This window comes from Scyliorhinus torazame, chromosome 12, assembly GCF_047496885.1.
Source record: "Scyliorhinus torazame isolate Kashiwa2021f chromosome 12, sScyTor2.1, whole genome shotgun sequence".
Classification (NCBI taxonomy): Eukaryota; Metazoa; Chordata; class Chondrichthyes; order Carcharhiniformes; family Scyliorhinidae; genus Scyliorhinus; species Scyliorhinus torazame.
Window position 1 is genome coordinate 6525270 of NC_092718.1, and position 20264 is coordinate 6545533.

Genomic DNA, 20264 nt, shown 5'->3' on the forward strand with positions numbered 1-20264 from the left:
ACTTTAACTTTCCAAATATTGACTGGAAACGCTATAGTTCGAGTACTTTAGATGGGTCCGTTTTTGTCCAATGTGTGCATGAGGGTTTCCTGACCCCGTATGTAGATAGGCCAACAAGAGGCGAGGCCATATTGGATTTGGTACTGGGTAATGAACCAGGACAGGTGTTAGATTTGGAGGTAGGTGAGCACTTTGGTGATAGTGACCACAATTCGATTACGTTTACTTTAGTGATGGAAAGGGGTAGGTATATACCGCAGGGCAAGAGTTATATCTGGGGAAAAGGCAATTATGATGCGATGAGGAAAGACTTAGGATGCATCGGATGGAGAGGAAAACTGCAGGGGATGGGCACAATGGAAATGTGGAGCTTGTTCAAGGAACAGCTACTGCGTGTCCTTGATAAGTATGTACCTGTCAGGCAGGGAGGAAGTGGTCGAGCAAGGGAACCGTGGTTTACTAAAGCAGTCGAAACACTTGTCAAGAGGAAGAAGGAGGCGTATGTAAAGATGAGACATGAAGGTTCAGTTAGGGCGCTCGAGAGTTACAAGTTAGCTAGGGATGACCTAAAGAGAGAGCTAAGAAGAGCCAGGAGGGGACATGAGAAGTCTTTGGCAGGTAGGATCAAGGATAACCCTAAAGCTTTCTATAGATATGTCAGGAATAAACGAATGACTAGGGTAAGAGTAGGGCCAGTCAAGGACAGTAGTGGGAAGTTGTGCTTGGAGTCCGAGGAGATAGGAGAGGTGCTAAATGAATATTTTTCGTCAGTATTCACACAGGAAAAAGACAATGTTGTCGAGGAGAATACTGAGATTCAGGCTACTAGACTAGAAGGGCTTGAGGTTCATAAGGAGGAGGTGTTAGCAATTCTGGAATGTGTGAAAATAGATAAGTCCCCTGGGCCGGATGGGATTTATCCTAGGATTCTCTGGGAAGCTAGGGAGGAGATTGTGGCGCCTTTGGCTTTGATCTTTAAGTCATCTTTGTCCACAGGAATAGTGCCAGAAGACTGGAGGATGGCAAATGTTGTCCCCTTGTTCAAGAAGGGGAGTAGAGACAACCCCGGTAACTATAGACCAGTGAGCCTTACCTCTGTTGTGGGCAAAATCGTGGAAAGGTTTACAAGAGATAGGATGTATAATCATCAGGAAAGGAATAATTTGATTAGAGATAGTCAACACGGTTTTGTGAAGGGTAGGTCGTGCCTCACAAACCTTATTGAGTTCTTTGAGAAGGTGACCAAACAGGTGGATGAGTAAAGCAGTTGATGTGGCGTATATGGATTTCAGTAAAGTGTTTGATAAGGTTCCCCACGGTAGGCTACTGCAGAAAATACGGAGGCATGGGATTCAGGGTGATTTAGCAGTTTGGATCAGAAATTGGCTAGCTGGAAGAAGACAAAGGGTGGTGGTTGATGGGAAATGTTCAGCCTGGAGTCCAGTTACTAGTGGTGTGCCACAAAGATCTGTTTTGGGGCTACTGCTGTTTGTCATTTTTATAAATGACCTGCAGGAGGGTGTAGAAGGATGGGTGAGTAAATTTGCAGATGACACTGTGGACAGTGCGGACAGATGTTACAAGTTACAGAGGGGCATAGATAAGCTGCAGCGCTGGGCTGAGAGGTGGCAAATGGAGTTTAATGCAGAAAAGTGTGAGGTGATTCATTTTGGAAGGAATAACAGGAAGACAGAGTACTGGGCTAATGGTAAGATTCTTGGCAGTGTGGATGAGCAGAGAGATCTCAGTGTCCGTGTACATAGATCCCTGAAAGTTGCCACCCAGGTTGAGAGGGTTGTTAAGAAGGCGTACGGTGTGTTAGCTTTTATTGGTAGAGGGATTGAGTTTCAGAGCCATGAGGTCATGTTGCAGCTGTACAAAACTCTGGTGCGGCTGCATTTGGAGTATTGCGTGCAATTCTGGCCACCGCATTATAGGAAGGATGTGAAAGCATTGGAAAGGGTGCAGAGGAGATTTACCAGAATGTTGCCTGGTATGGAGGGATGATCTTATGAGGAAAGGCTGAGGGACTTGAGGCTGTTTTCTTTAGAGAGAAGGTTAAGAAGTGACTTAATTGAGGCATACAAGATGATCAGAGGATTGGATAGGGTGGACAGTGAGAGCCTTCTTCCTCGGATGGTGAAGTCTAGCACAAGGGGACATAGCTTTAAATTGAGGGAAGATAGATATAAGACAGATGTCAGAGGTAGGTTCTTTACTCAGAGAGTAGTAAGGGCGTGGAATGCTTGCCTGCAACAGTAGTGGACTCGCCAAAACTAAGGGCATTCAAATGGTCATTGGATAGACATATGGATGATAAGGGAATAGTGTAGATGGGCTTTAGAGTGGTTTCACAGGTCGGCGCAACATTGAGGGTCGAAGGGCCTGTACTGCGCTGTAATGTTCTATGTTCTAAACTGCTCAAACTGACTTCAGAGGCAAAGTGGTCTCTTCACCAGTTTATCCGAAGTTCAAGTTTGGTTCCTCTTGTCATTCTATGATTCTAAATCCATTGAGCAATTTGAGTTAACATCACAAACAGGTCCCCAATATAGTCATTGTCATATTGCTCATTTAAATGTCAAAGATCCTCAATGCACAGGATAAAAAAAATCTCGTAACATTAGCAACACACCATTTGCAGATAAACTACTCAGACATGCGTGAAATTTTTTTATTAGTTTATTGAAACTTACCGTGCCTTTAATAGCAAGTGAACCGTATTGATCTCTTTTACATTGCAAACTTAATTCTTTATTGCTAGTCATAAACTCATTAAGATTGTCAGTTGTAGCACTGTGCTGACTGCATTTACAAACCTTAAATCACTTTGTTTATGCTGTATTCTGTCATGGAGAAATGCACATGGGGTAATAATATGATGACTAACAATCACGTTAACCTTTGACTGTAGATGTGCTGATATCTACACCAGCTGGCAAACACATTGATCCTATTTTCAACCATGTATTAACTACACGTGTCCTCAACTTTCATCAACACTGATTAATAGTTACTTTGGTAACACTCTATCTGGCAGCAATTCTCATTCTGCTTTAAGAGGATTTAATGCTGATTGCTTAACAAAGAAAATATCATTGTACCAACACTGAACACTTGTGAACATTGAAACTATGGTTTCTGTCACAGCACAGATAATGGGTGTCGGGTGAGAGTTGCTATTTGTAGCAGGGATCTGTGCAAGGGTAAGAACATTTGGATTATCCTGACAAGTAGAGAGAGAGGGTAAAAGAGTTTTCCTTTAGCAAATTATATACCAGTCCACACATATGATACTCATTTGCTTTATACCAAGATGCTCTTAAACTCTTGTGTTGATAAACATTCGTAGTCATCCAATGAAAGCAAATAATATATTGAGTAACTAAACAATTAACTTGTGAGTTTAATTCTTCAATACTTTTACTAGCTATTAAATAAACAAGATAGAATAAGAATAAACTATGACTAACTACACTTGCACTCTGAGCTAACACTCTACACCTCTGGTCTCTAGTCGCAATGCACACGAAGAGGCGGGAAAGCAGATTGAGCCCGTCTTTATACCCCTTGCTAGTGCTGCCATCTAGTGATCATTTAACTGTAAGGACTATACATTAACCCCTTATGCATATACAGATATAATAGGGCGTCGGTGGAGATTTTGGTAGTTCTAGTTGGGTCAAAGAAAGTAAGAATTGGAGCTGTCATCAGTTGATGCGGGAGATCCACCCATTCATCTTGGTGGCGTTGTGTCCATTCAAATTCAGTGGTCTTCCTTGTCAAATTTCGTAGAGCTGACATCCTCGTCGACAAGTTGGATATAAACTTGCCCAAGAAGTTAATGAATCCTAGGAATCTTAACACAGCTTTTTTATCCTGTGGCTGTTTCATGTTCTGGATCGCAGAAATTTTATCATCATCTGGTCTGACACCTTGAGCTGATATTGTATCACCAAGAAGTTCAAAGATGTTTGTGCAAACGTGCATTTTGAGTGGTTTAGTTTCAATCCGTATTGGTGGATCCTGTGAAACACTTTTCTCAAACGAACGATGTGGTCTTTCTGCTGTCGACCATATTATTGTGTCATCGACATAGACTCTTACACCATCGATACCCTCGGTCATCTGCTTCATTGTTCTGTGAAAGTTTTCGGAAGCGGAGATGATCCCAAAAGGCATGCGGTTAAAACAGAAGTGTCCAAATGGAGTATTGAACGTACAAAGCAATTTACTTGAATCATCTAGCTGCATCTGCCAGAAACCTTGCGAAGCGTCGAGATTAGTAAAAATGTGAGCGTTCGCCATCTCGCACATTATCTCTTCACGCTTAGGGATAGGGTAATGATCCCTACGAATATTCTTGTTCAGATCCTTGGGATCTATATGGATTCTGAGGTCACATGATGGTTTCTTGACAGACACTAGAGAACTGACCCAGTCAGTCGGTTGCGTGACTCTGCAGATGATTCCTTGTGACTGCAGCCTTTCTAGCTCTAATTTCAGCCTCTCGCACAGTGGAGCTGGTCCCCTCCTTGGCGGATGAATACACGTTTTGCATCTTTTTTCAGCAAAATCTTATATTGGTAAGGTAAAGTACCCATACCTCGAAATACGTCAGGGTATTCTTGAAGTAGCTGCTGGATCTCATCGTCTAGTCTTGGTGTGTCTTTGGTATTCATGAAAATTCTTTGGTCGAGCCGCAAGTCCTTGTAGGCTTGAGCACCTAACAGCGAAGATTTCGAGTTGTCCACGATCTCAAACCGTGGTACCTTTCTGACTTTGTTATTGGCTACTTTTAAATGGCAAGATTCTCTTGAAGCAATCTGGTTGCAATTGTAGTCTTTCAACCTACATGCAGCAGGTAGCATCTCATGTTCCCCTGGAATCGATGCAAGATCTGTGCTTGTCATTAAGCTGGCTGAACCCCTGGTGCCAAACTTGAACAGGATTGGGAAGTTGTTGACTTGCACTGTTGAGGTCCATTCACTGTTAGAGACAATGGGATTTATTTGATGAGGAGCCTTGGTCGTTGCTTGAAGTTCCTCTGTTTTGTCAGTAACTCCTACGAAGAAAGTGTTCTCCAAGGAAAAATGGTCCTCTTCGGCTGAAAAATGTTGCTTTGATTTGTGATTGTCCGTTTTATCAGTGCTGCGAACATTGATGTTGTTTTGCCTTTGTGTTGGAGAGTGGTATATCGCTGTTGATTGGCATCGGGAGGCAAAGTGATTGAGTTTGGAACATTTAAGACATCTTTTCCCCTGAGCAGGGCATTTCCCCTTTAAGTGGGCGTTACCACAGCGGTAGCACGTCATGACGTCGTCTCTCTGACGCATGATGCACGTTCGCGCATACGCAGACTTCTTTTCTTGAGTCTCGCATTTTCGAGCGAACTGCGCATGTCCCGGGCTGGAATGTACGCGCGCAAGAAAGCTGCCGTCCGAAATGTGCTTCTTTGCTGCCTGCGACATCATTTTAACACTCTCGACCTCGTGGTGGACGTTTGTGCCCTTTTCACAGTGATAAAACTCGAGATATTGATTCTTGCTTTGTTCACGCAAAATACATTTTTCAATCGCGCTTTTAAGCGTTAAATCATTTTGCCTTAATAATGCTTCCCTCAAACTTTCATCACAAAGTCCATACAATCTGATCCCTTATCAGCGAATCATGCAAATCAGCGAAGTTACATGTCTGTGCAGCTTTAAGTCAGTGACAAAGCTTGTGATTGGCTCGCCATTTATCTGCAACCTTTTTTGAAATCTAAATCTTTCGAAGATCTCATTGGGCTGCATCTTGCGGTGGCCGTCAAATTTTGCGATTATCACATTAAATTTGCTTTTGTCCTCCCCAGAGAATATAAACGAGATGTAAATTTCAATAGCCTGCTGACGTGCCATGGACTGTAGCAGTGCTATTTGTGTAGCTTCAGAATCATGCGCTTCCAGATACATTTGGAACTGCTGCTTAAAAAATCTCCAATTTGAGTTAAGGTTACCGGTAGTTTTTAGTTGACGTGGAGCGTGAAAGTGATCCATCGAGTCAATTGTTCTTCGAGGATCCGAATGCTGCGAAGCCTTCCAAAGCCGAATAGTCCGTACAGATTTTATATATATATATCAACTATATATACCATATATTAACTCCTTATGTATATACATATAGTGGATAGCACTGGGACTGCGGCGCTGGGGACCCGGGTTCGAATCCCGGCCCTGGGTCACTGTCCATGTGGAGTTTGCACATTCTCCCCATGTCTGCATGGGTTCCACCCTGTGGTAGTATGCATTAGGGGTCATGTGGGACTGTGAAGCCGTGATGTCATTGGCTGACAGGTCCCGGGTCCTGGTTGGCTGTTGACCTCTAGCTCCGCCCTGAAGGCGGAGTATAAGAACCAGGAGTTCTCCCCCGCAGGCCAGTCTGTTACTGAACTGCGGGGAACAAGTCACGCTTAATAAAGCCTCATCGACTTCATCTCTATTCGTCTCTCGTGAGTCTTTGTGCGCTACAATTTATTAAGCGTGCTTAAAGGACGATGGAGCTCAGGATCATCCCGGAATGCCTGAGGATCAGCCCCCACGCAGTGAACTCAGCAGCAGTTTTCAAACACTGGCAGACTTGTTTCGAGGCCTACCTCAGAACGGCCCCCGGCCGGGTCACAGAAGACCAGAAACTACAGGTCCTGCACTCGAGGGTAAGCCCAGAAATCTTCCCTCTCATCGAAGACGCAGAGGATTTCCAGACGGCGCTCGCAGCACTAAAGAGCATCTATATTCGCCCAGTGAACCAGATCTACGCACGCTACCAACTCGCAATGAGACGGCAAAGTCCCGGAGAATCGCTGGACGAATTCTACGCCGCGCTGCTAATTTTGGGACGGGCCTGCAGCGGCCCGCCGGTAAACGCGATTGAACACATGGACATGTTGATGCGCGATGCTTTTGTCGCAGGTATGAACTCTCCCCAAATCCGCCAAAGACTTTTGGAAAAAGAGTCACTGGGACTCTCAGAGGCACGGGCCCTTGCAGCCTCCCTGGATGTAGCCGCGCGAAACGCCCGCGCGTACGGCCCCGACCGCGCGGCAGCCCCTTGGGCTCCGTGGACCCCCGTCGTGACAACCCCCCCCCCCCCCCACCCCACAGGCTTGCGCGGTTCAGACTCCAAGTCGTCCCGGGGGAGCCCGCTGCTATTTCTGCGGCCAGGCGAAACACCCCCAGCAGCGCTGCCCGGCCCGCACAGCGATTTGCAAGAGCTGCGAGAAAAAGGGCCATTTCGCGGCTGTGTGCCGGTCCCGGGAGGTCGCCGCTGTCCCAGGAGAGGAAGCAGTCCTGCGTGTTTCTGACGCTCCCCAGCCCCCCCAGTGCCCTATGTACGACCCGCAAGCGCAGCAATTTTGGGTCCCGGCCACCGCTGTCCCCGGAGAACAAGGAGTCCTGCACGTTTCAAACGCTCCCCAACCCCCCCAGCGCCCCATGTGCGACCCGCAGGCGCCGCCATTTTGGGTCCTGGCCACCACGAGGGGAGGAGGGGCGCCGCCATCTTGGGACCCTCCAGCCCTGTGCGATGCATGGGGGCGGCCATTTTGTCCACCCCCGCCACCATCTTGTGACCCCCCAGCCATGTGCGATGCATGGGGGTGGCCATTTTGTTCACCCCCGCCGCCATCTTGGACGGCAACAACGGACTCCAGTGTCGACGGCGCCACGGGGTTCGAGGAAGACGCTCAAGCACTACGATCACGTCTGGCCTCAATGACGCTGGACCAACCACGACCCCGGACGCTCCAGACGACGACAACAACGGTGCTGATAAACGGGCACGAGACACCATGCCTGCTCGACTCCGGGAGCACAGAAAGCTTCATCCACCCCGACACGGTAAGACGCTGTTTTTTGACCATCCGTCCCAGTGCGCAAAAGATTTCCCTAGCCGCAGGATCCCACTCCGTACAGATTAAAGGCTTCTGCATAGTAACCCTAACGGTGCAAGGGAGGGAGTTTAAAAACTACAGGCTCTACGTCCTTCCCCAACTCTGCGCGCCCACATTACTGGGATTAGACTTCCAGTGCAATCTGCAGAGCCTAACCTTCCAATTCGGCGGCCCAATACCCCCACTCACTATCTGCGGCCTCGCAACCCTCAAGGTTGAGCCCCCATCCTTGTTTGCAAACCTCACCCCGGATTGCAAACCCGTCACCACTAGGAGCAGACGGTACAGCGCCCAGGACCGGACATTCATTCGGTCCGAAGTCCAGCGGCTACTGAAGGAAGGCATAATCCAGGCCAGCAGAGTCCCTGGAGAGCACAGGTGGTAGTAGTAAAGACAGGGGAGAAGCAAAGGATGGTCATAGACTATAATTATAGCCAGACCATCAACAGGTACACACAACTAGATGCGTACCCTCTCCCCCGCATATCCGACATGGTCAATCGGATTGCCCAATATAAGGTCTTCTCCACCGTGGACCTCAAGTCCGCATACCATCAGCTCCCCATCCGCCCAAGTGACCGCAAGTACACAGCCTTCGAGGCAGACGGGTGATTATACCACTTCCTAAGGGTCCCATTTGGCGTCACAAACGGGGTCTCGGTCTTCCAACGCGAGATGGACCGAATGGTTGATCAACACGGGTTGCAGGCCACGTTCCCGTATCTCGACAACGTAACCATCTGCGGCCACGATCAGCAGGACCACGACGCCAACCTCCAAAAATTCCTCCAGACCGCTAAAGCCTTGAACCTCACGTACAACGAGGACAAGTGCGTTTTCAGCACAAACCGGCTAGCCATCCTGGGCTACATAGTGCGCAATGGGTTAATAGGCCCCGACCCCGAACGTATGCGCGCCCTCATGGAATTTCCCCTCCCGCACTGCCCAAAAGCCCTGAAACGCTGCCTGGGGTTCTTTTCATATTACGCCCAGTGGGTCCCCCAGTACGCAGACAAGGCCCGCCCCCTAATACAGACCACGACCTTCCCTCTGTCGACAGAGGCTTGCCAGGCCTTCAGCCGCATCAAAGTGGATATCGCAAAGGCCACGATGCGCGCCATCGACGAGTCCCTCCCCTTCCAGGTCGAGAGCGACGCCTCCGACGTAGCTCTGGCGGCCACCCTCAACCAAGCGGGCAGACCCGTGGCTTTTTTCTCCCGAACCCTCCACGCTTCAGAAATCCGCCACTCCTCAGTGGAAAAGGAAGCCCAAGCCATAGTGGAAGCTGTGCGACATTGGAGGCATTACCTGGCCGGCAGGATATTCACTCTCCTCACGGACCAACGGTCGGTAGCCTTCATGTTCGATAATGCACAGCGGGGCAAAATTAAAAACGACAAGATCTTAAGGTGGAGGATCGAGCTCTCCACCTTCAACTACGAGATTTTGCATCGTCCCGGAAAGCTGAACGAGCCGTCCGATGCCCTATCCCGCGGCACATGTGCCAACGCACAAATTAACCGCCTCCAAACCCTCCACGAGGACCTCTGCCACCCGGGGGTCACTCGGTTCTACCACTTTATAAAGTCCCGCAACCTCCCCTACTCCGTGGAGGAGGTCCGTACAGTCACCAGGAACTGCCACATCTGCGCAGAGTGCAAACCGCACTTTTTCAGGCCGGATGGTGCGCACCTGATCAAGGCTTCCCGTCCCTTTGAACGCCTTAGTCTGGATTTCAAAGGGCCCCTCCCCTCCACCGACCGCAACACATACTTCCTGAATGTGGTGGACAAGTACTCCCGTTTCCCCTTCGCCACCCCCTGCCCTGACATGACAGCGGCCACAGTCATTAAAGCCCTTAACACCATATTCACACTGTTCGGTTGCCCCGCATACGTCCACAGCGACAGGGGGTCCTCCTTCATGAGTGACGAGCTGCGCCAGTTCCTGCTCAGCAACGGTATAGCCTCGATCAGGACGACCAGCTACAACCCCCGGGAGAATGGGCAAGTAGAGAGGGAGAACGGCACGGTCTGGAAGACCGTCCTACTGGCCCTACGGTCCAGGGACCTCCCAGTTTCACGGTGGCAGGAGGTCCTCCCGGACGCTCTCCACTCCATCCGGTCGCTACTGTGTACTAGCACTAACCAAACGCCTCATGAGCGCCTCCTTGTCTTCCCCAGGAAGTCCTCCTCTGGAACGTCGCTGCCGACCTGGCTGGTGGCCCCAGGACCCATCTTGCTCCGAAAACATGTGCGGGCGCACAAGTCGGACCCGTTGGTCGAGAGGGTTCACCTCCTCCACGCGAACCCGCAGTACGCTTACGTGGAGTACCCCGACGGCCGACAGGACACGGTCTCCCTGCGAGATCTGGCGCCCGCCGGCAACACGCACACCCCCCCGACACCAATCACCCCCTCCCTGCCACCGGCGCATCCCGCCACCGCCCCCTTCCCGGGAGGATCGGTCCTCCCCCCAGGTCCGACCAGAAGTGAAGCTGAAGCAGAAACCGTAAGGCTCCCGGAGACGACAACACTGGAACAAGCACCACCACCACCAGGGCTGAGGCAATCGACAAGGACGACCAGACCGCCCGACCGACTTGTGGCATCGGTGTAACACTAGAATGTTGTGGACTTTAACGAGAATTTTTTTACCTTTTTCCCTCTTACGAATACTGTAAATAGTTCAAAACAAAAAAATACCCTGTACATACTGTGATGATATGCAAAAGTTTTCCTCCCAGGACCAGCCTTGTAAACCTCTACCACCATGCGAAGCACCACCCCGCCGGGTTCATTTTTAACAAGGGGTGAATGTGGTAGTATGCATTAGGGGCCATGTGGGACTGTGAAGCCATGATGTCATTGGCTGACAGATCCCGGGTCCTGGTTGGCTGTTGACCTCTAGCTCCACCCTGAAGGCGGAGTATAAGAACCAGGAGTTCTCCCCCGCAGGCCAGTCTGTTACTGAACTGCGGGGAACAAGTCACGCTTAATAAAGCCTCATCGACTTCATCTCTATTCGTCTCTCGTGAGTCTTTGTGCGCTACACACCCTAACCCAAAGATGTGCAGGTTAGGTGGACTAGCCACGCTAAATTGCCCCTTAATTGGAAAAAAAAATATTTGGGTAATCTAAAAAAAATTTTTTTAATGTATATACAGATATACAGACCCCTACACACTGCTCTTGTATAAACTCATTATAGAAAAGTATTGATAGAGATGCGGATAAAATTACTTGTCTACCATCTAGAAACTTAACAGAGTAAAGCACAGAAAGAACTTAACAACAACAAATAACTTCTAATACTGACTGTTTTGAAAATGAAGTTGTGTTACTGACTAACTTGTGCCAGATTTAAATATCTGAGTATTTACTCAGGAAGGTGAGAATATCGGTGAGCAAGAAAAATAAGAAACTGGGCCAAGACATAGAGGCAATCAGGAGTTGGGACCCAGCAACAGATAAAGATGAAGAGAACAAAGGTATATTCATTGGGGTGATCTGAAGACAGTATTCTCATTTTGTGGTTACAAACTACTGGGATCTACAAAATGATCAAACAAAAATACAGCCTTATTAAACCAAATTACCTTTTGCTGTTAGTATGCCTCCAAGAGCAATATCATGAACTACTTATAACAGATATCAACATATTATCAATCATTATAGTTTTATCCAAGCTAAACTGGAAGATTGATCCCACATTTTAGATTTATTTTTATCCATTGTCACCTGTGTCTGCAATTCAGAACCACTACTGTGCTTCAATCTAAAACGTTGACTTACCCCAGACACTTGGGCTTGTTTCAGAGCTCCTGTTGTTTCCTGGACATTCAGTGCATTTCAATAGATTCATGCGTCTGGCAGGCTTTCAAAGCTAGCTCCTTTAGGAAGATCCCCGAGGAACACCAAGAGGTCAAAAGACAAAGGGCAAAAGATTAGCGGAGGTGTCAGGGAAAGGAATTGAAAGCAATGACAGTATTAGCAGAGCAGAAAATATGCATAAGTTAATGGCAGCGGCCTAATCAATGTGTCATTGGCTGTGGGTTTTGGAATCCAATGACTAAGGAATTGTAGAATTTCATACTTGCTGCAGAATGAGAGAAGGGGTCGTGCTCACTTAGGCAGGAAAAAGTGGAGACTGAAATGTTCAGTGTTATTTCAGTGCAAAGGAAAATGTGTTAATCAGGAGCATAGGCGAGCTTTTGACATGAGCGATGCAAAATAAGTTGAATACTAATGCCTGTCCCAAAGATCTGACATATTCCATTCCAATTTTATGCTGTTTACATATCACTGTGACAAAGAGTGTGATTGAAAGAGATACACAAATAGCTTCTTCTGCTGGAGCTGTAGAGACATAAAAAAGGAAGTTAAGTGCCCTCCCCTTAAACAACTTAGCACAAATCAGAGCCTAACTATATCTGACACTAGTGCAGATGTATGATTATTGCTTGTGTGTCTGAAACGTATGTAGCATGAAGACTGGAGCAGTGCGATACCAACCCTGAGCCTCCTGCTTATTCATCTGTGCCCTCCTCCTCCAATTACCTTCCCTGTTTTTAAAGGCACGTTCCTTATATGGATGACCTCAATCTCAATGGCTGTGCTTCCTCTGGTGACAGACACCTGCTTTTTATTGTGTATTGTCTACTTTGGCCAAAACAGAAGCAGATGTTGATGGGCTCTCAAAGCTTACATACAATGCAAAATCCATTCTGTGTAAAACAACCTCCTTAAGGATTACAAAGGTCGAGAGGTGAAGGCGGTAAGTCACGGTGCTGGAAAGTGGGGCCAGTGATCTCTCCCAGCCTGTATAGAATGAGGAATCTTTGAGTTAACTTCAAGAAAGCACAACAGCGCCTATACTTCCTCAGGAAACTAAGGAAATTCGGCATGTCCACATTGACTCTTACCAACTTTTACAGATGCACCATAGAAAGCATCCTATCGGGCTGCATCACAGCCTGGTATGGCAACTGCTCGGCCCAGGACCTTCAGAGAGTCGTGAACACCGCCCAGTCCATCACACGAACCTGCCTCCCATCCATTGACTCCACCTACACCTCTCGCTGCCTGGGGAAAGCGGGCAGTATAATCAAAGATCCCTCCCACCCGGCTTACTCACTCTTCCAACTTCTTCCATTGGGAGGAGATACAGAAGTCTGAGAACACGCACGAACAGACTCAAAAACAGCTTCTTCCCCGCTGTTACCAGACTCCTAAATGACCCTCTTATGGACTGACCTCATTAACACTACACCCTGTATGCTTCACCCGATGCCAGTGCTTATGTAGTTACATTGTATATGTTGTGTTGCCCTATTATGTATTTTCTTTTATTCCCTTTTCTTCCCATGTATTTAATGATCTGTTGAGCTGCTCGCAGAAAAATACTTTTCACTGTACCTCGGTACACGTGACAATAAACAAATCCAATCCAATCCAAGAAGTTGTTAAGTTTTCTGCAGGAGTATGTAAAGTTCAGTGATGGCCACTTTGGGGAACTATTGTCTCCATATATAGGATCCATCTGCCACGTGCATGAACAGCTGTAGGTATCTGAAAGACGGTGATGTCCAAAAACCGGACAATTATGAGCGGTCCAGGCAACAATACTCCATGGAGGCAAGTGCATAATTAACGGTTTGGTAACTTAAGCATTCATTCAGTCCCCAAATGAGTTGTATTATTCCACTAGTTTTAGTTTATCAATTAAGCAGAAATACAGAGTAAAAGGCAAAATTCCAAATGTTCCCTCTGGCCTGTAGCAGAATGGAGAACAAGATTAAGACTTCTCCGCAGTATCGTGCGCCTGTCATTTCCCATGCCCCGAGTGGTCAGAGCAACCAAAGCCCCACCTGGCCCAGCTTGACCTGACTGCCATGCTGTAGGTATCACAGGTGAATGCAGAGCAGTCCTGTTCAGGACCTTGACCTTTAGATTGAAAGGAAGCAACATAGCAAAGAGAAATAGCCAGACTCTAGGGTCAACAAGACTCATGAGGGAGGGAAGCACATAGGAGCAGACATGTTGCTACGTGCATGAGGCTGAAACCAGTCACCGCCTTCCCTCCACAAACTGGCAAGTTCCGGAAGTTGGCAAGGACTCAGTCTCGTGACTGCCGGTTGTGAAACACTCTACCTGTGTGGAATATTGTGGTCCAGTCGCACAGCTGGACTGATAATCCAGAGATCGAGTTCAAATCCGACATTAACAGTTTCAGAATTTGAACACAGGTTTAAAAAAAGCTGGAAATGAAATAGGCGGGACCAGTGAAAGTGACCATGAGGCTATTTTGGATCTGGTAATATGTAACAAGCCAGTTTTAATAAACAATCTCAGAGTAAAAGATCCCCCAGGAAGCAAGGTAGAATTTTTAGCATTCAATTTGAGAGTGAGAAACATGGGTCAGAAACAACTGTGCTAAACCTAAATAAGGCTAATTATAAAGTAATGAGGGCAGAGTTGGCTGGAGTGGACTGGGAAAGGAGTTGATGGTTAATCAGCAACGGTAGGCATTTCTGAAAATAATTCATGATTCACAACAAATATATATCGCAGTGAGGAAAAACTATTCTAGGAAGGGGATAAATCAACCAAGGTGGTGAAGGATAGCATTAAGCTGAAAGAATAAAACATATAATGTGGCAAAGATCTTGGGTGACCCAGAGGATTGGGAAGGTTTTAAAACCAACAAAAGATGACCACAAAAAAAAAGAGGGAAAAGATAAACTATGAGCTTAAACTAGCAAATAATATGAAAAAGGACAGCAAGAGCTTCTTTACATGTGTAAAAAGGAAGAGAGAGTCCAAAATGAACATATGTCCCTTACGGAATGAAGCTAGGGAAATAATAATGGGGAACCATGAAATAGCAGAGGAGTTAAATAAATACGTTGCATCAGTCTTTACAGCGGAAGACACTAATAACATTTCAAAAATAAATAATCATGGCACAGGGGAATGGTGTGGGATGAGGGGGGAGGAAATAAATACAACAACAATCACTAGGGCAAAGGTACTCTGGGAACTAATGGGGCTAATGGCCGATAAGCCCCCAGGGACCTGATGGGTTGCATCCCAGGATATTAATGGAAGTAGCTACAGAAATACTTGGAGTAATCTTCCAAGAATCCTTAAATTCTGAAAAAGTCCCAGAGGATTGGAAAACTGCCAATGTAACACCTTTATTCAAAAAGGAGAGAGACAAAAAACAAGTTTCTATCAACCAGTTAGAATAACTTCTGTCATTGGGAAAATGATAGAAATCATGCCTGACAAATTTATTATAATTCTTTGATGTGGCTAGGAGCTGGATAGATACAGGGAGCCAGTAGATGTAATATACTTGGATTTCCAAAAAGTGTTCCATAAGGTGCCACACAAAAGGCTGCTTAATAAGGCAAGAGCCCATTGTGTTGGTGGTAGTATATTAGCATGGATAGAGGATTGGTTAACTAATAGAAAACAGAGAGTTGAGATAAGAGGAACATTTTCAGGATGGCGACCTGTAACGAGTGGAGTGCCACAGGGATCAGTGCTGTGGTCACAATTATTCACAATATATATTGATGACTTGGATGAGGGAAGTGAATGCACTGTTGCCAAGTTTGCGGATGACACAAAGATAGGTGGGAAGGCAAGTGGTGAGGATGACAGTCTACGGAGGGATATAGACAGGTTAGGTGAGTGGGCAAAAAACTTGGCAGATGGAATATAATGTAGGAAAATGTGAAGTTATCACGAAAAGCTACATGCAGGTTCAGCAGGTAACAGGGAAGGCAAATTGAATGTCGGTCTTTATTTCAAAGTGAATGGAATCTAAAAATAGGGAAATTCTGCTAAAACTATACAAGGCACTAGTTAGACCACACCTGGAATACCGTGAACTGTTTGGTCCCTTTATCTAAGGAAAGATATTCTGGCAGTGGAGGCAGTCTAGAGAAGGTTCACTGGATTGATCCCGGGTACGGAGGGATTTTCTTGTGAGGAGAGGTTGAGTAGTTGTTTCTCTCTTGTGGGAGAGTCTAGGACCAGGATCCTGAGACTTACCTTCACTGAATGTTTCATTGTCTCAACAAACCTTCCAGCCGGCCCATTTGCGACAGGATTTTTTTTAAAAATGTGTTTATGGGATGAGGACATCGCTGGCTGGGTCAGCATTTATTGCCCATCCCCGAGGGCATTGAAGAGCCAACCACATGATAAGGATGATATGGAGCAGATTGGATGTGTTGGATTCAATTCTCCTTTCGATAATTTGTGAGTTGTTGCGAAATCAACTGTGGCCCATTGTCACTAACAGGTTGTTCAGGGTAACCGAGTTTTGCAAAAATCTCACCCAATCTTTCCATTGTTCTCTCCAAAGACGTGACCTTCATAATGGCGAAGTTTTGAGGTGCAGGTGCGTCAGTTATGGTTCTTACTTTTGACGGTGATTTGTGTTCGTCCTTTGCATCTATGAGACGTCCCAGGTATTCAGTAGAAGATTTGAATAATTCACATTTGTCCTTCCGCAATCGTGGTGCATAATCTTCTAGTTTCTGGAGTGTAGCATCTAAACTTTAAAGATACTCTACTTCATTCTTTCCAGTGACTAAGGTATTGTCTAAGTAGCTCTGGGCTCCATCTAGTCCGCTTAGAATTTGATCTATGCTGGTTTGGTGCAGCGTGGTGCAGACATGAATGGAAATCTTTTATATCTGAAATGTTTTTAAAATTTGTTTACGGGTGTGGGTGTCGCTGGTTAGGCCCAGCATTTATTGCCCATCCCTAGCTGCCCTTTAGAAGGTGGGGGTGAGCCCACCGTGCCGACTGTAGCACCGTCAATATGACGCGAGGCAGGTTGAGGTAATGTCAATTGAAGGCTTTATTAAGCAGAACTTTATCCCCAGCAGCGTGGTTACAGAATGCAACTGCTGAGGGAAATGGAGGGAAAAGCTGGGTTCTTATACCGGCATTTCTGGGTGGAGTCCAGTAGGTGGCAGATCCTATCAGGACCTGGCATCCCTCCACCAATAGCCTGTCGATGCATGGTGTACCGTATTACCCCTAATACATACCACCACACCCACCAAATCAGATAAACTTTCTATTCATCTAGATATAAATGGATTGAGGACAATTGTTTTAGTCTGAAAAGTTGACCTCTTTCGAGCTACAGTTGCAAATTTTATATGTCAGCCGAGCTGGTGCCTGGTGGTTCATCCAAGATGGCGGCTCCCATTGGTCGCACATGGCTGGGGGGTGCACAAAATGGCGGCGCCCATCCCTCCAACGTGGCGTCCGCGGAACAAGATGACGGCGCCCGGGGTCCGCACGTGGCCCTGGAATATGAAGATGGCGGCGACTGCTGGCCGCACGGGGCCCGTAGAGAAGTTTGTGGTGGCGGTTCGCATTCGCCGCTGGAGACCGCGGCATCCGCACGGTCTGACATACCACCACGAAATGGCCCTTTTTGCCGCATGCCTTGCTGGTGGATGCGCGGGCCGGGCAGCGCTGCCGGGGGTGCTTGGCCTGCCCGCAAAAGTAGCAGCGGGGCCCCCTGGGATTACCAGGCTGCCTTGCAGCGCAGGCCTGTGGGGGAATGGGGGAAGTCTCAGGGTCGGCAGTGGAGGGGTTCCACCCTGCCCAGGGGGCTGCCGCACGGTCGGGAACGTAAGCGCGGGCGTTCCTGGAGACCACGTCCAGGGAGCCTGCAAAGGCCCGTGCCTCCCTGAGACCCAGGGTGTCCTTTTCTAACAGGCGCTGGCGGATTTGTGAAGATAGCATACTTGCCACGAAAGCGTCCCGGACTAAGAGTTCCGTGTGTTCGCTCGCCGAAACTTGCGGGCAGCTGCAGCTTCTTCCCAACACCAGGAGTGCACGGTAGAATTCCTCCAGTGATTCCCCAGGGGTTTGACGCCTTGTTGCAAGCAGGTGCTGGACGTAGACCTGGTTTACCGGGCGAATATAGTGTCCTTGTAGCAGCTCTATTGCTGCATCGAAGTCTTCAGCTTCCTTGATGAGGATGTAAATCTCCGGGCTCACCCTTGAGTGCAGGACGTGCAGTTTCTGCTCTCCCGTGGGTGTGTTTTCGGCCGTCCCGAGATACCCTTTAAAGCACGCCAGCCAGTGCTTGAAGATTGCCGCTGAGTTCGCCGCATGGGGGCTGAGTTGCAGACACTCCGGCTTGATTCGGAGCTCCATCCTTTCTTCTTAAAAAACTAGCTTATTAAATTGATGCACGATCAATGATCACTAAAGCGAGGTAGTAGTCCAACTGAAGGCTTTAATAAGCTAGATGTTTCCCCCAGCAGCTCAGGTACAGAATGAAGGCTGCTGGGGCGGCACGGGTTCTTATACCCCGCCTAGCAGGGCGGAGCTATCATACATTCTAACCAATAGAAAGCATACAGTTTCCACCAATGGTGCTTTAGCCTATCAGGTACCGTAACGTATAATACCACACTGTTTTCATTAAAAAGATGGAGATTGAGGGGTGACCTGATAGAAGTCTACAAGATTATGAGGGGCATGGATAGAGTGGATGGGCAGGTACTCTTTCCCAGGGTGGAGGGGTCAGTCACCAGGGGGCATAGGTTTAATGTCCGTGGGTCAAAGTTTAGAGGAGATGTGCGAGGCAGGTTCTTTACACAGAGGGTGGTGAGTGCCTGGAACGCGTTGCCAGGGGAGGCTGTGGAAGCAGATACATTAACGGTGTTCAAAAGGCATCTTGACAAACACATGGACAGGGTGGGTATAGAGTGATACGGCACAAGGAAGTGCTGAGGGTTTTGGCCAAGGTTAGTATCATGACCGGTACAGGCTTGGAGGGCCGAAGGGCCTGTTCCTGTGCTGTTTTGTTCCTTGTTCTTTGCTGTTCTTTTACTTTGGAACAATCCAGAGCACGGATGGAAACCTCAAGAACATGCCTTGAGCATAAAGATAAGGTAAAGTCACTAAAGCTCCAGAGGGCCACAGGCTGCTTTCCCCATTGAGGGGGGGAGCTGACTGGTGGTGATTTAACCTAAGGATCACCACACCTCAGGTGAGGAGCAGGGGGTTGAACCCACGCTGCTGGCCTCGCCCCACATCACAAACCAGCTGTCTAGCCCAGGGAGCTAAACCAGTCCCCAGATTAAATATAAACTGGTTTTGTGTGAGATGTAAAAATTATATTTGAATGCTGCAAATAGAGCAGTTGCTTTGGGAGTCGGGTGTCAGGCATTCAAACACCATGTCCTGCCCAGGGGAGCTGGTTCTGAGTGATTAGCGCCTCAATGATGGGCATGGTCGCCAGGGGGAGAGGACATTGCTGTTGGACGACCAGATTTGGTGAATCTTGCGACAGCACCATTGGTGATACTCCTCCAGGGTTACGAGGTGGCTGCTGTGAGTTGTCCAAGTGTCTGAAGCATATGACAGCCTGGGGATCACCGCTGCCTGGTTAACCATGACATTTGTCCCGGGTTTGAGAGCCCAGTCCTTAAATACTTATTTCCTCAGTCAGCCAAGGCTGAGCTGCTACATTGGGAGTGATGATAAATTTTGTCATCTACGTCTACCTTTGTCAAGAGGAGGCTCCCAAGATGTAGAAAACGGTCCATATTTTCCAGGATTTCGCCATTGACATTAATCGACAAATAGAGGTGTTGCGCTGTGGGATCTAATTGGAAAAGAACTATAGGTGTCAGAGTGTTTAGTCAAAGGCTTGTTCTGTATGCTTTGTCGAAAGAGTCAACAATGGCCAGGAGCCCAGTACACACACACACACACACACTCGTGTCATCTGCATGCTGGAACCAAATGACTGAAGTTGAAGTGGTTTTGGTTAAACATTTTCCCACCTGTTCTGTAAACTATCTCCATGCCTGTGAGTAATTCTCTAGAGGTGAGCTGCAGTATTGCAACAAAGAATATGGAGAAGAGGGCTGGTTTAATGAAGCAGCCATGTCTGACCCCAATCTTCACTGGGATTGGGTTCCTTTGGTGAAATCGCATACCTGTCACCAGACTCTTGAAGCAACTGCTCGATCCAGAACTTGGTCACGCTCGAAAACTCTCAGGAGGACAACAGCAATACTCTTTTTTTTTTAAAAATAATTTTTATTAAAGTTTTCACAAAATATCAACAACAAAATGTAAAAGGAGCCCAGTAGAATTAAATACAAAACCAAACAAAACAACCCAGTGCCCCCCTCCCCCTATACATAAATAATAAATTAACACCCGCCGAAACACAGCAAACATAGCAAATATATACACCCCCTCAGATCCCCCAGTATAGACAAATAAAAATGAAATAGAACCCCCCCCCCCCCCGGGTTGCTGCTGCTGCTGAC

The 20264-nt window shown here is 47.4% G+C and overlaps 1 protein-coding gene across 13 annotated transcripts in view; it reads right to left on the reverse strand.

Annotated features, from left to right (window-relative positions):
* The window catches only part of megf11 (multiple EGF-like-domains 11), a 664461-nt gene that overhangs the window by 524885 nt on the left and 119312 nt on the right, over positions 1 to 20264 (reverse strand). For 12 of the 13 annotated variants that reach the window (XR_011933847.1, XR_011933846.1, XM_072470335.1 and 9 more), the window contains one exon: positions 11725 to 11822. The exons of the other annotated variant lie outside the window; for it this stretch is intronic. The gene's annotated coding sequence lies outside the window, so the exon portion shown is untranslated. The remainder of the gene's footprint in view (positions 1 to 11724; positions 11823 to 20264) is intronic. 13 annotated transcript variants of the gene reach the window in all.